This window comes from Schistocerca gregaria, chromosome 2 (genome assembly GCF_023897955.1).
Source record: "Schistocerca gregaria isolate iqSchGreg1 chromosome 2, iqSchGreg1.2, whole genome shotgun sequence".
Taxonomy (NCBI): Eukaryota; Metazoa; Arthropoda; class Insecta; order Orthoptera; family Acrididae; genus Schistocerca; species Schistocerca gregaria.
Window position 1 is genome coordinate 315290879 of NC_064921.1, and position 15057 is coordinate 315305935.

General features: G+C 39.8%; 1 protein-coding gene across 3 annotated transcripts in view; it reads left to right on the forward strand.

Moving 5' to 3' along the window:
- Positions 1-15057, forward strand: part of LOC126336936 (bifunctional peptidase and arginyl-hydroxylase JMJD5-like) — a 102966-nt gene that overhangs the window by 24625 nt on the left and 63284 nt on the right. For all 3 annotated transcript variants that reach the window (XM_050001111.1, XM_050001112.1, XM_050001113.1), the window contains exon 2: positions 6661-6773. The gene's annotated coding sequence lies outside the window, so the exon portion shown is untranslated. The remainder of the gene's footprint in view (positions 1-6660; positions 6774-15057) is intronic.

Sequence of the window (15057 nt, forward strand, 5' to 3'; positions counted from 1 at the left end):
TGCACACATTTGTAGTTTTCCTGTGTATTCGAATTACAGTCTCCTTTTCCCACCCACGGTGGTTCATCTCCTGCATCGGAGGCCCAGGTCAGGGCTTAAGATTGTGGTTCGCGCCCAATCTCTTCTGTCAGAATTGGAGTTCTTGCCTTTACCATCTACACTCGAGGTCCATTCACATACATTCCACGGTGTACACCTTGGCCGAAGTTTCGCGTGAGCCTTTCACAAGGTCTTAAGAACTCAGTTAACCCCGCAGCTCTCTGCTGTCCTACCTCTCAATTCTTGACATCTACTGGAATCGTGAAGTGGTTTACACTGACGGCTTGATGGCTGATGGTCACATTGGCTTCGTGGAGGACATATTAAACAGCACTCCTTGCCAGATGGCTGCAGTGTTTTCACTGCAGAGCTGACGGTCATTTCTCGTGCTCTTGAGTACATCCGCTCATGCTCTGGCGAGTTGTTTCTTCTCTGTACTGACTCCTTGAACAGTGTGCAAGCTATCTATCAGTGTTACCCCTGCCGTCCTTTGGTAGCAACCATCCAGGAGTCCATCTATGCCCTGGAATGGTCCAGTCATCCCGTGGTGTTTGTGTGGACCCCAGGCCATGTCGGAATACCAGGAAATGAACTTGCTAACAGGTTGGCCAAACAGACTACACGCAAACTGCTTTTGGAGATTGGCATCCCTGTAACTGACCTGCGGTCATTATTACGCTGCATGGTTTCTCAGCTTTGGGAGACGGAATGGCATAATCTCAGTATGCACAACAAATTGCGTGCCCTTAAAGAGACTATGAATCTGTGGAAGATCTCCATGTGGGCATCTCACAGGAACTCTGTGGTTCTCTGCTGGCTCCATATTGGCCATACGTGGCTAACACATGGCTACTTCCTCTGTCATAAGCGACTCACCTTGGCATCATTGTGGCTCACATATGTCATCCACATCTTGCTGGACTGCCCACTTTTAACCCTTTCAGGGGAAGTGGTCCCGCTTGAAACCACCTACAATTTTCTCATTTTGTGGCAAAAGGGCAGTGGCTACATTTGGGATACCACTCAGCAGCCTAGTTGGTGCTGCCCTCTAGCGGCTGTCACTGGAACCGCTTCCAAATCTGTAAATATTAGCAAGTAGTGAGGCAAGCCAGTTTTGTACGCTGTGAGCGAACGTCTTTGTTCTCAAGTTGTGACTGTATTCTTCTGTATTAGGTAACTTTTATGCATGTATTAAATGCAGAATACTGTTCTGTTTACATTAATACTATATGTACTGTAATAATAACCAATATAATGCATTTATATCCGTGAATGTTGTGGTGGTTCCATTTGAAACCACCCTGTATGTGTTCAGTTTATGTATATTTCATTTAATTTTTACATTTTTCTGTCTCACTGTATGAAAATTAATACAATAAAAACAAGGAAAAATTAAAAATTAATTTTTTCTTTTATTTTGCCCCTGAAAGGGTTAACTGCTATGTGGTGGACATTTAACCTTCCCAGCCCCCAACCTTCAGTGTTGGGTGACAATACCTCCTCAGGAGATTTAGTTTTACATTTTATTAGTGTGTGTGTGTGTGTGTGTGTGTGTGTGTGTGTGTGTGTGGGTGGGTGGGTGGGTGGGTGGGTGGGTGGGTGGGTGGTTATTGCACCATCTAAGGGTGGGCATTTAGCCTTCTCTCTCAGGTCATCACCCTCCTTCCATTTTAACTCTCACACTTTTGTTGCATTTGTTTGTCTTGGTTGTCGTTTTTTGCCTACATGTGTTCCCTGCTTTGTCTTTTTGGGGTTAACATTTTAATGTGTTGCAGAGTGGCTGGCTCATCCTCTTTTATTATTGTGTTCAGCCAGCCCAGACCATATGCTCTATGGTTTTAATACCATTTTCTACTTTTCCTTGTGGTGTATGTTTCCCCTGTTTTTTTTTTTTTTTAATTTTATTTTATTTTTAAAAAAAGGTTTAGTGTTGGATGTTTTTGTACCTTGAGTCCTTCTTGTGTTAGGTGAAAGGGACTGAAGACCTTGTGGTTTGGTCCCTTTTTACCCCAAACCAACCAACCAAAAATATGATTTATATTATTATAGTATTATGAACCGTTTACAATGAAGTTTGAATGAAAAGATAAGACTGCAGTTAAATTTTTATGTTCACCAGACCTGTTAGAGGAAGACTCTACGTCCTTGTTGGTGTCACTGGATCCAGTTCTTCGAGAATGTCTCATCTTCTGCTAACACAAGTGTCAGGTTTGGCAGGAAATACAAATGATGGAAATGATCCAAGCGGATGCAAGAAGTTGACTTGAACTTCATTTTTTCAAAAGTCTGCAACACTTATGCAACCCACCAATGACTGTCATACGTACAGGCAATGTGTATATCTGTTAACTGTAGGTTGTTTCATGGGTGTCCTTGACCTGCAGTTTACAATTGGTGCAGTATTTAGCAGTAGTTTGTAAATATGGATTTCAAGTCAAAATTGTATTGTTGCAGTCCGTTTAAAGGAAGAAATCACACAAAAATTCAGAGGAATTTGAGAAACATTCAGGAGTGAATTGTAAAAAAGTGCTCTAATGTATTACTAGGTGGAAAGATTTGCAGCAAGTGTAGAAAGCAAATATCAGAAAACCCATCAGTCCTAGCAAGTGTTACCTGAGTTCTGCTAGAAATTTTCAGAGAAAAATTAAGTGTAGATGAAATAGCATCAGATCTGGCACTTGATTCTTTAAATATTTGCCGTCAGTATTTAGGCAGATATCCTGAGAAGAAGAAGAAATGGAGGAAGAGAAATCATAGGCCAACAGACATAAGTGTCACAATGAACACTATATGTGTGAGAAAATACAAATTTTGACAGTCCTTTCAAGGAGCTGGAGTATAAGAAAAACCATGGAAGAATTTTTGAATCCAGATTACACGGTTCAAAGAATAAAACAGTGACACCTAATCCAAAGCCATGTAAGGGATTTTGTGCTAAATTTTAGATGTACTATAAATTGTTAGACATACTTAGCATCTGTGCCTTAAGGATAGCAGGAGTAATGTTTTCATTGTTCCTCTGTAAGTTCTTCAGTGTTTGAGGATTATTTGAATTCAACTGACTCTTCAAAGTGCCCCACAGGTAAAAATCAAAGGGATATAGGTCAGTAAATTGAAGTGGCCACGAGACTAAAATCCTTCCACCGATTGTCTTGTTTTCACCAATTACCTCATGCTCTCATGATGAGGTTGTCGCTGAGCAAGATGATGTAGTGGTTAGCACACTGGTGTTGCATTCGGGATGACGACGGTTCAAACCTGCATCTGGCCATCCAGGTTTAGGTTTCCCATGATTGTGCTCTGTCTCCAATGACCTCGATGTCAACAAGTTGTTAAACCCAGTGTTTGTTTCTTTTGACCAAGTTGTCAAGGCCATGTGTGCTGTTGCTCTGTCTTCCTGAAAATATCCATACAGTTATTCACCTTTTATGAATTGATCCACATGTGGATTAAACAGTTTCCAGATGTGCTGGTTAGCAGTGACAGTTTTGTGAGAGGGATGTTACGATGCAGACATCATGCATCGCGCACTAGAAATTTGAGATTATCCAATGAGTTTTCAAAGTACTGATGGGAATTTTCTTATTCATAATGGAGTATATTACACGAGTTCGCACAGCCTGACAAGCTGAACCAGGGCTCACATGAAGAAATGAAAAGCTGTTGATTGAAAAGTCATTATCACTTTGCCTAGAAATCAATGGCATAACTCAACATGGGGAAGTTATCCTGGGCACTTTAACTCGTCAACAACAGTAAATTTTGTAAGGCTTTAAATGCAGTCTTTTTGATAATATTTTGACTTGACGTTTTCTTAATTTCCAGTTGCACAGATAAATCAGCATTGAGATTTTGTTGGACTTGTTCCAGGCTTTCCTTAACTCAACCATGGTTTTCTGGTGGTTACGCTGTTCAGATAATTGTGGCTCTTCTTTGATACAGAGCACATTTTGTGCCATGTTGCTACCAGGTTTTGTTTTGCAGGGTTTGCTGGGTGTTTTACCAAAACACTTCCTATCTTAAACTCTTGTGCAAATAGTTCCTAGATGTTTTCTACGGATAGTGCTAACACTTGACAGTGAACATTGCTGTTTTATTGTGGGCACTATTTTATGTTGGATTCAGCTGGCCATGTCTACTCTCACTCATCCAGATGAGTGTCACAGTGGGAGACTTGAAACAGAGCACTTGGCAAATAGATTTACATTTGCTGAAATGTAACAGCAACTGGATAGAGCATTGAAATAACTGTTTCCAGCCTTATTTTCTGTGATGGAAAGTTCTCTTGTTCATTAACCAGGGTCAGTTTGGTGTCAGCCTTTCAGATATTTTTTGGGTCAATTTCATTTTTCGCACCCTGTATACGAGGGCTATCGTGAAAGTTTTTAGCAGAATGTGTGAAAAAAATTATTTGCAAAAAAAGTTTACAGTTTTTCAAAATACTCTCTATTAGCATGTATACATTTTTCCATTCTCTGAAACCACTTAGAAAATGTCAGTCCAAGCTTCTTTTGGGATGTCACTTAGTGCACTCTTACACTGCAATGGCCTCTTCATCTGATGAAAACCGCTGCCCTCTAATTTTTGCCTTAGTCTTAGGGAACAGAAAGAAGTCGCAGGGGGCCAGGTCAGGTGAATAGGGGGGATGGGGTAACACTAGCACTTTTTCCTTCTCCAGAAAGTCCATCGTTCTGGTAGCCCTGTGCTCAGATGCATTGTCGTGATGCAGCAGAAGGTGCCCACTCTTGGACTTCGGATGCTGTGAATTACATGTGGCGATGACTTTTGGAAGACAATCATTCACATAGCATTCAGCGTTGACTGTACGGCGTGTGTCCAAGGTCACAGAGGTGAGATGCCCGATCTTTGTGAAAAAAGTTTCCACCATCTTTTTTCCAGAGCTCCTCCGACTTCGTCGAACTTTTGTGGGTGGTTCCTCCCCTGGAAAGCACAACACAGAAGACTGTCTCTTCGTTTCAGGCTCATAATGGTAGACCCACGTTTCATGACCTGTGGCAATATTGTAGGTGTCTTGGGACTTCCCTCCATTGAATTTTTCGAGCGTGAAACGACACCAGTCCACTCTTGCCTCCTTTTGGCTTTCTGTCAGGGAATGTGGCACCCATCGGGCACATCTCTTAATAAGGCATAAGTGACCATGAACGATGGTGTGTGCTGCTGTTGAGCCAATATTTAGGGTCCCTTCAATGTCGCAAAATGTAAGATGTGGATCTTCTTTGATCATTTTCCTCACATTATCAATGTTTTCATGAGTCACAGCTGTTGCTGGCCGAACAGGACAAGGTTCATCTTCAATTGACTGCCGACCCCCTCGAAAACTTGGAAACCATTTTCCAACTGTGGCCCTAGAAGGGGAAGCTTCACCAAAAATACGCAGCAAAGAAAAGTGGCATCCTTCGGCACTTAAACCCTTTTTTATAATAGTAAAAAATCATGGCGCGGAAGTCGTGGCACGACAGCTCCATCCTGCACTGTCTCCGACTCGGCACTGCCTGTGCTTTCTTATCGCACTGTGGGGGGGGATCACCGCTAGCCAGGGGCTGTGTGTGTGCATCCCAAAGTTGAAAAACATCTCTCTTTTGAACGAAAACATCCCCATTGTCCTCTGCCTTACAGTTTACGGGCTGCTAAAAGCTTTCGGCATAGACCTCGTATTATGTCCAGTGCATGCAAGAGTGAGCAACAATAATAGTTCACCAAATTTTTTTACAGGAAAAGATCAATTTTACTGCTACATACAATTTAATCAGCTGTTATTGCATAACTATTGATACTTCATGGCTGAAATGCAGCTATAGTAAAGAAAAGGCTTGCAAAAAGCACCAGAAATATTAAATAGCTGTGAGTTGTGAGGGTATAAGATTACGATTTTTTTGGTAGCGTCTTTTCCTCCAGAAATGTTGTAGCATTTGGGCATAGAATATGCTTACAGATCCTGTCAGTCTTGTATCATTTTTGTAAACAGATGTCAGCTACCCTCTTTTTTAAAGCCATGTAGGACTGTAGCCAGGAGCTGTAAAGTATTTCTTTCGCGGTGATCTGTACAATTAGTTGTTTGAACCAGTTGCCTCATAATGTGGTAAAAATTACATTTCTGGAGAATGTTTGGTCTTACTGTTGGCTGTTATTTTGCAGTTTTCATAATTGATACTGGATGAACTAATTATATGCTGGTACCATATGGTTAGAGCATTTCTGTGCTGTTGCATTGAGATTATCTTCAAATGACAGATGCCCAGTAAACTGGCTCTCTAAATCATTATTGGTGTGTTGCCACTTGTGCTATCAAAGCACACTTCACATGGACCTACTGAGAGCTTGTTTGTTACTCAACAGTGCTGTTATCTACAGATGATTCATTCAACACTAGATCGCGTGTTATTTATGTAAATGTTGAGAAACTTTTCAGAATTTAAGAACTGCTTACTTATTGTGGTATCTAGGAGATGAAAGAAAATGAGCTAGATAATACGTACCTTTCCAGTCATTACAGCACATACAGTGAAGAGAAAATATCATTGCTACATATGAAATTTGTTGACCATTTCATTCTATATTCATAATGCTGGAAATGTGTACCATATGTTGTCTATTTTTCAGTGGCTATGTAGATGCTGTTCTGGATTTCACCTGGGAACAACTGAATACTGGGACATTGGTGTAATGTCCCTGTGTGGTTGAGGCAAGTTTACACTGTTGCAGCCCTCATCAAGGTGAGACTTATTATTCACTCATTTGAAGCAGATTTTGTCTTTGGGCAGTATTAATCATTGGACCATTAAATAATTAAAGCATTATCATTCTGCAATTATTCAGTGGTTTAGCGTTTCAGTTACAGAACAATATTTAGTCAGGAGGCTAAGTGGGAAAGGAAAGTTTTGCAGTATCCTTGTATTCAGTAACATATTACTTTTCATTTACCTTGTAGCAACAAATCCCTCATTTCATATCTTACATTCACATTGCTGTTCATTGACATGAGTAAAATATTTTTTATGTCTCTCTTAAACTTCTGTTGTAGAACTGGTAAACAAGTGGCACTATGTGGGTACAAACGCAGTAGCCTATATTTTGTGTTGTGAATGGAGGAGAAATTATTGATGATTCTGACCCCAATATTTTTAAATAATGAAAAAACTGCTTCTACTGGATAACACCATAGATACAGAGTTCCTCAAAGTGTAATCATTGAATCCCTATTCTTTGCTTAGAGTATCTGTGTGATGCATACATTTTCTTGCCATAGGTATTAGCACTGCTGCTTGCAGGTTATACGTTAATCGCGTTTCCACAAAACCTTCATTTCAGCTAGGCTAATATACAAAGGTGGTTTGAAAAGTTCTCGGAATCACCACGAGAGGTCGATGCTAGTGCAACAAGTTGTTCACATGATATTGATTGCACTGTCGCCTGTAAACACAAGCCACATCAGTGCTTTTGGAAGAGAGCTGTGGCAGTGATATGGCTCTATTGTTGTTCCTGCATAGTGATTTATGAAGATGGTAAAGATAGTGATTCAAGCAGTGATTAAGTGCTTGGAAGAGAAAGGTATGAAAGGAAAGGACATTCATGTTGATTTCCAAAATACACTCAGGCTCTGCCCCTTCATATTCAGTTGTTGCCAAGTGGACAAATGAATTTAAATTTGGTCAGGAGAGCTTAGGTGATGATCCGAGCAATGATCGGCCAAGGTGTGTCACTACTCCAGAAGTCATTGCTAAAGTGCACAAAATTGTCATGGAGGATTGCCGATTGAAAGTGCATGAAATTGCTCACGTTTGCCAGATGTCACCTGAAAGGGTATATCACATTCTAACCGAAGAATTAGATATGAAAAACTTTTCTTCGAGATGGATACCATGACTCGACTCTGGATCAAAAATGCATGAGAATAGACATATCGGAAAATGTTTGGCCCTTTTTAGGAGAAACGAACAAGATTTTTTGTGCCAGTTTGTGACCACAGATGAAGCTTGGGTGCACTACTATGCCCCAGAGACAAAACAATGGCCAAAGCAGTGGAAACATGTCGATTCTACAACACCAAAGAAAGCAAAGACAATTATTTTAGCAGGAAAGGTCATGGCATCAGTGTTCGGGGATGCGAAGGGGATTCTGTTTGTAGATTATCTCTCCACCAGGCAAAAAATTACTGGAGAATACTATGCTAACCTTCCAGACAAATTGCAGCGAAAGATACGCTTAAAAAGGCCAGGTTTAACAAGGAAGAAAGTCATCTCCCATCGAGACAATGCACACCCGCACACATTTGCTGTCACCATGGCAAAATTACATGAACTAAGGTATGAACTGTTGCCACACCTGCCTTATTCACCTGATATGGCTCCATCAGACTTCGATCTCTTCACAAATCTGAATTTTTCTTGGTGGATGAAAATTCACTTCAAACAAAAAATTGATAGCTGGATTTGACAACTATTTTGCAGGCCTGGAGGAGACGCTTGTTCCAGATGGAAGCAAGGCACTGGAACATTTTGGACCAAGTGCATTAATGTACAAGGAGATTACATTGAAAAATAAAAAAGCTTCAGAGATTTAAGTGCTTTTTTTTCTTTTCTGTTCAGAGAGCTTTTCAAACAACCCTTGTAAAATGAATTATTCGGCTCTTGGCGAGACTGCAGTTCCAACTTTATAAGAGTACTGTATTATTAACTCAGTTAGCTTCTGTTGTGTTACTCTGAACCACCAAGACTTAGTGCATCTACAAAATATGATGGGAACATAAGGTAAGCATTAGAGCAATTACAAAAATTTCAGTATGCGTCATACGGAAAAGATTTTAAATATGACATGTCAAAGTTTTTCTGTTTCAAGTCAGAGCTTTCCCACGCAGGAGATTCAGATGTACTCAGTCCCATCGTATGAAATTCAGTGTAAGGGGCAGTATATTGCAGCTCTGTTGATGTTGGCAGTCCTGTTTAAATTAGTGAAACAAAAATTCCTTTGAACAGCAGTGACATGTCTTTTAATATTACCTTTTCACTACACTTACTTGGAAATCAGAATCTAAACTTTCATGAACTTCTTTAAAAATAATTAACAAAGGGGTGTTGTCATTACATCAGTTGCTGTACACTATTTTCCATAGATCAAGGAAAAATTGAAACTTAACAAGTAAAATATACGCATCTGTTATAATGAAATGTTGTAACCGGAATACAAGCCATAGTTTCAATAGACAAAACATGATATCACTTCCATGTAACCCAAGATTTTGATTCTCAAAAGTGGGAATGCTGCATGCTCTCTCTCTCTCTCTCTCTCTCTCTCTCTCTCTCTCTCTCTCTCTCTCTCTCACACACACACACACACACACACACACACACACACACACACACACACACACACACACGCTCACTCTTAATGATTATGCTTGCGATCCTGGGATGTAAAGGGCATTCTTTATGCTTGGGAGTTGCTTTATGTGGGCGTCTACACTAGCACATTGTAAGTCACATTTTGGTGTGATGAGTTAGTTTTTTAGTACTATCATCCCTCCCTGACCTTCATTTGCTTAACACATCAAATGGGTGAGGGTAGCACTGCACCTCCCCAGAACATCTTACAATGGTGTATGGGAAACTGGCCAGGAGACACAGTTGGCTTATCTAGTTGGTGAGCCATTTGCAGTTCAATATATTAAACTAAAAGGCAAGACCCATCTCCCTAACCAACAAGTATGAGGTGCTGTCTTGTACTTGATCTGAATGTAAGCTAGTGAGACTCACTTGACTAGCAATGCTTCCAGTCATCTTCACAGTCGTCATCATTGACTTTGTTTTTTTCATCCATAAACCACTTTTTCAAAGGTCAAGGTATTATAATCTAAGAAAACCAAGAAAAATATTACTCATGTACACAAGCAAATACATACTTACCAGTCTAGTTTGGCAAGGGTGGGACAGGCAGTCAGCCGTGGCCCTTACAATAGGATGGCTTTTGTGGGAAGTTACTTAGGAAAATCTATATTGGGTTGGGTGGCTGAAGATTGCAATCTCCATCCTCCCAAATAAAAGGCCAGCCTCTGTATGATTAAATGATGATGGCGTCTTCTTGGGTAAAATATTCCGGAGGTAAAATAGTCCCCCATTCGGATCTCCGGGCGGGGACTACTCAAGAGGATGTCGTTATCAGGAGAAAGAAAACTGGCGTTCTACGGATCGGAGCATGGAATATCAGATCCCATAACCGGGCAGGTAGGTTAGAAAATGTGAACGCATTATTGTGGCCAAGATAGATACGAAGCCCACACCTACTACAGTAGTAAAAGTTTATATGCAAACTACCTCTGTAGATGACTAAGAAATTGAAGTAATATATGATCAAATAAAAGAAATTATTCAGATAGTGAAGGGAGATGAAAATTTAACAGTCATGGGTGATTGGAATTCGGTAGTAGGAAAAGGGAGAGAAGGAAACGTAGTAGATGAATATGGACTGGGGCAAATAAATGAAAGAGGAAGCCGCCTGGTAGAATTTTGCACAGAGCACAACTTAATCATAGGTAACACTTGGTTCAAGAATCATAAAAGAAGGCTGTATACATGGAAGAAGCCTGGAGATACTAAAAGGTATCAGATAGATTATATAATGATAAGACAGAGATTTAGGAACCAGGTTTAAAATTGCAAGACATTTTCAGGGGCAGATGTGGACTCATGACCACAATCTATTGGTTATGACCTGTAGATTAAAACTGAAGAAACTGCAAAAAGGTGAAAATTTAAGGAGATGGGACCTGGATAAACTAAAAGAACCAGAGGCTGTACAGAGTTTCAGGGAGAGCATAAGGGACCAATTGACAGGAATGGGGGAAAGAAATACAGTGGAAGAAGAATGGGCAGCTTTGAGGGATGAAGTAGTGAAGGCAGCAGAGGATCAAGTAGGTAAAAAGACAAGGGCTGGTAGGAATCCTTGGGTAACATAAGAAATATTGAATTTCATAAATAAAAGGACAAACTATAAAAATGCAGTAAATGAAGCAGGTGAAAAGGAATACAAACGTCTCAAAAATGATATCGACAGGAAATGCAAAATGGCTAAGCAGGGATGGCTGAGGACAAATGTAAGGATGTAGAGGCTTATCTCACTTGGGGTAAGATAGATACTGCCTACAGGAAAAGTAAAGAGACCTTTGGAGATAAGAGAGCCACTTGTATGAACATCAAGAGCTCAGATGGAAACACAGTTCTAAGCAAAGAAGAGAAAGCAGAAAGGTGGAAGGAGTATATAGTGGGTCTATAAAAGGGCGATGTACTTGAGGACAGTATTATGGAATTGGAAGAGGATGTAGATGGAGATGAAATGGGAGATACGATACTGCGTGAAGAGTTTGACAGAGCACTGAAAGACCTGAGTCGAAACAAGGCCCCCGGAGTAGACAACATTCCATTGGAACTACTGACGGCCTTGGGAGAACCAGTCCTGACAAAACTCTACCATCTGGTGAGCAAGATGTATGAGACAGGCGAAATACCCTCAGACTTCAAGAAGAATATAATAATTCCAATCCCAAAGAAAGCAGGTGTTGACAGATGTGAAAATTACCGAACTATCAGTTTAATAAGTCACAGCTGCAAAATACTAACGTGAATTCTTTACAGACAAATGGAAAAACTGATAGAAGCCGACCTCGGGGAAGATCAGTTTGGATTCCGTAGAAATGTTGGAACACGTGAGGCAATACTGACCCTACGACTTGTATTAGAAGCTAGATTAAGGAAGGGCAAACCTACGTTGCTAGCATTTGTAGACTTAGAGAAAACTTTTGACAATGTTGACTGGAATACTCTCTTTCAAGTTCTGAAGGTGGCAGGGGTGAAATAGAGTGAGCGAAAGGATATTTACAATTTGTACAGAAACCAGATGGCAGTTATAAGAGTCGAAGGACATGAAAGGGAAGCAGTGGTTGGAAAGGGAGTGAGGTTTGTAGCCTATCCCCGATGTTATTCAATTTGTATATTGAGCAAGCAGCAAAGGAAACAAAAGAAAAATTCGGAGTAGGTATTAAAATCCATGGAGAAGAAATAAAACTTTGAGGTTCGCCGATGATCTCGTAATTCTGTCAGAGACAGCAAAGGACTTGGAAGGGCAGTTGAATGGAATGGATAGTGTCTTGAAAGGAGGATATAAAATGAACATCAACAAAAGCAAAACGAGGATAATGGAATGTAGTCGAATTAAATCGGATGATGCTGAGGGAATTAGATCAGGAAATGAGACCTTAAAGTAGTAAAGGAGTTTTGCTATTTGGGGAGCAAAATAACTGATGATGATCGAAGTAGAGAGGATATAAAATGTAGACTGGCAATGGCAAGGAAGGCGTTTCTGAAGAAGAGAAATTTGTTAACATCGAATATAGATTTATGTATCAGGAAGTCGTTTCTGAAAGTATTTGTTTAGAGTGTAGCCATGTATGGAAGTGAAACATGGACGATAACTAGTTTGGACAAGAGGAGAATAGAAGCTTTCAAAATGTGGTGCTACAGAAGAATGCTGAAGATTAGATGGGTAGATCACATAACTGATGAGGAAGTATTGAATAGGATTGGGGAGAAGAATAGTTAGTGGCACAACTTGAGCAGAAGAAGGGATCGGTTGGTAGGACGTGTTCTGAGGCATCAAGGGATCACCAATTTAGTATTGGAGGGCATCGTAGAGGGTAAAAATCGTAGAGGGAGACCAAGAGATGGATACACTAAGCAGATTCAGAAGGACGTGGGTTGCAGTGAGTACTGGGAGATGAAGAAGCTTGTACAGGATAGAGTAGCATGGAGAGCTGCATCAAACCAGTCTCAGGACTGAAGACCACAACAACAACATCATTTAAAACAGTGCTACCTCATTCAATTTATCCCTAGTGTATAATACTGTTGTGAAAAGAAGTTATGTAACCCATTGACATACTAATATTTTGCCCCATGTTCGACATCCCTAAATTTGCTATTTAAATTAACAAAAATGAGCATATTTTGTCTTGCACTTCTATTCTCAAAATTATATAATTTTTTGATAGGAGTTCTGTATAAATCTACCCTTACTATTTACTGAAGTGGTGAGGAGTGAAGATAATACTGTTTTAGAAGTTTTTGCAATGCCACTAGACGTTTCTCACACTTGTACCATGTATCACTTTCCTTCTTCATTTCTTTACGTATTACACAATTTTTTGAGGCTGTTTTTGTGATGAGGATTGGGAGGCTAACAAATCTTGAACAATTGCTTATAACTCACAAAATATTGCAAGAACCAGTGTGTGTTATACACCACTAAATAGATAGATTTCACAAATTTCCAGTGGTATATACAGTGTAACCCTGCTTTCACACTTTTCAAGCTACTTCAAAAACTGCAGGAAAATGTAAAATGTGGAAAATAACATTTTAAGTTGTAAAAGTTCCGGGTAGAATACCCCTTGAATTTTTGCACTTTATGTATGGTATATGTACATAACAGGCATCAAAAGGCTTCTCAGGGACTTGTATATAATCTCATAAAGGTTTATTATCTAATACAAACCACTGATGTAACTGGAACTGATAACTGGTGCGGGAATAGGAATGTGTGACTCAATTTCATAAATCGTAATCGATGTTTTTGAAAGGCTGCAACTGTCATTCATTATTTAAATAATGAAATACCGCACTAGTTACATATTTTTTTCATCTTAGCATGGCACATTTTGAATTGTTTCTCATTGTCAAGTGCAAATATGTGCATAAGTATTTTGTGTGATGTTTGAATATGTGTTATTCTGCATCTCTTGCAGTGCTGTCGTCTTTTGAGGTTAGCAGGTACTGTGCCTCCTCAGTTATGTGTAACTCGCCCGCCCCCCCCCCCCCCCCCCCCCCCCACACACACACACACAATCTATCACTCATATTGTTTATATAACATCACAAAAAATACATACATAAATACTGCACTTGACAATGAGAATAAATTCTTGAAACATGTTTTGTCCAACATGAAAAAAATACTTAACTGGCACAGTGTTTAAACAAAAAGCATTTGAACAATGCAAAGTGAATGATGGTGTCAACTAGCGCATAAAGTGGCGAAATGCCGAGACACAGTAAATATGGTTCGACAAAGGTGTCACACTGATCACAATAATCAGGAAACTACTTTGGTGCAGTAGACAGTTTGCAAATGGTTGTGATTTGTCATGATATCTTTATTCAAATGAACTAGTTACTCCCATCAGCCACCATGCCGAGTGGCAGTGGCGGGAGATATGGCATTGTTCCAGTTGGACACATTTACCAGTTCAGATTCGCTGAATAGAGCTCCCCGATGTCAAGAAACTTAACCGTGTAATATTTGTAAACACTACTGGATGGCCAACATCATGCCAACATCATTTTCTTTCTTCACAAACATTTTTTCTTAAGGTGTAAATAGTGGGAAAATTATAAATATGTTGATACAAAATCAGGTGCAAATTAACATTGTGGGCATTGGAAATTTGACGGGAATGATAAAGTCATAAACAATGGGAAAATGTTAATTCCAGGAACGTAAAAGTGGGATTATACTGTAACATGCCATACAGTCTATTAACATATAAGAATCACTAAGAAGCAGCTATAGCTGCTCAGACTGTACCGTAGCTGACAGTGTAACAATGGGCTTGAAACCTGTGACCAGTGTGTAAGTCAATGGATTTATAATACAGGGTGATTCAAAAAGAATACCACAACTTTAAAAATGTGTATTTAATGGAAGAAACATAACATAACCTTCAGTTATACATCATTACACAGAGTATTTAAAAAGGTTTTTTTTTTTCACTCAAAAACAAGTTCAGAGATGTTCAATATGGCCCCCTCCAGACACTCGAGCAATATCAACCCGATACTCCAACTCGTTCCACACTCTCTGTAGCATATCAGGCGTAACAGTTTGGATAGCTGCTGTTATTTCTCGTTTCAAATCATCAATGGTGGCTGGGAGAGGTGGCCGAAACACCATATC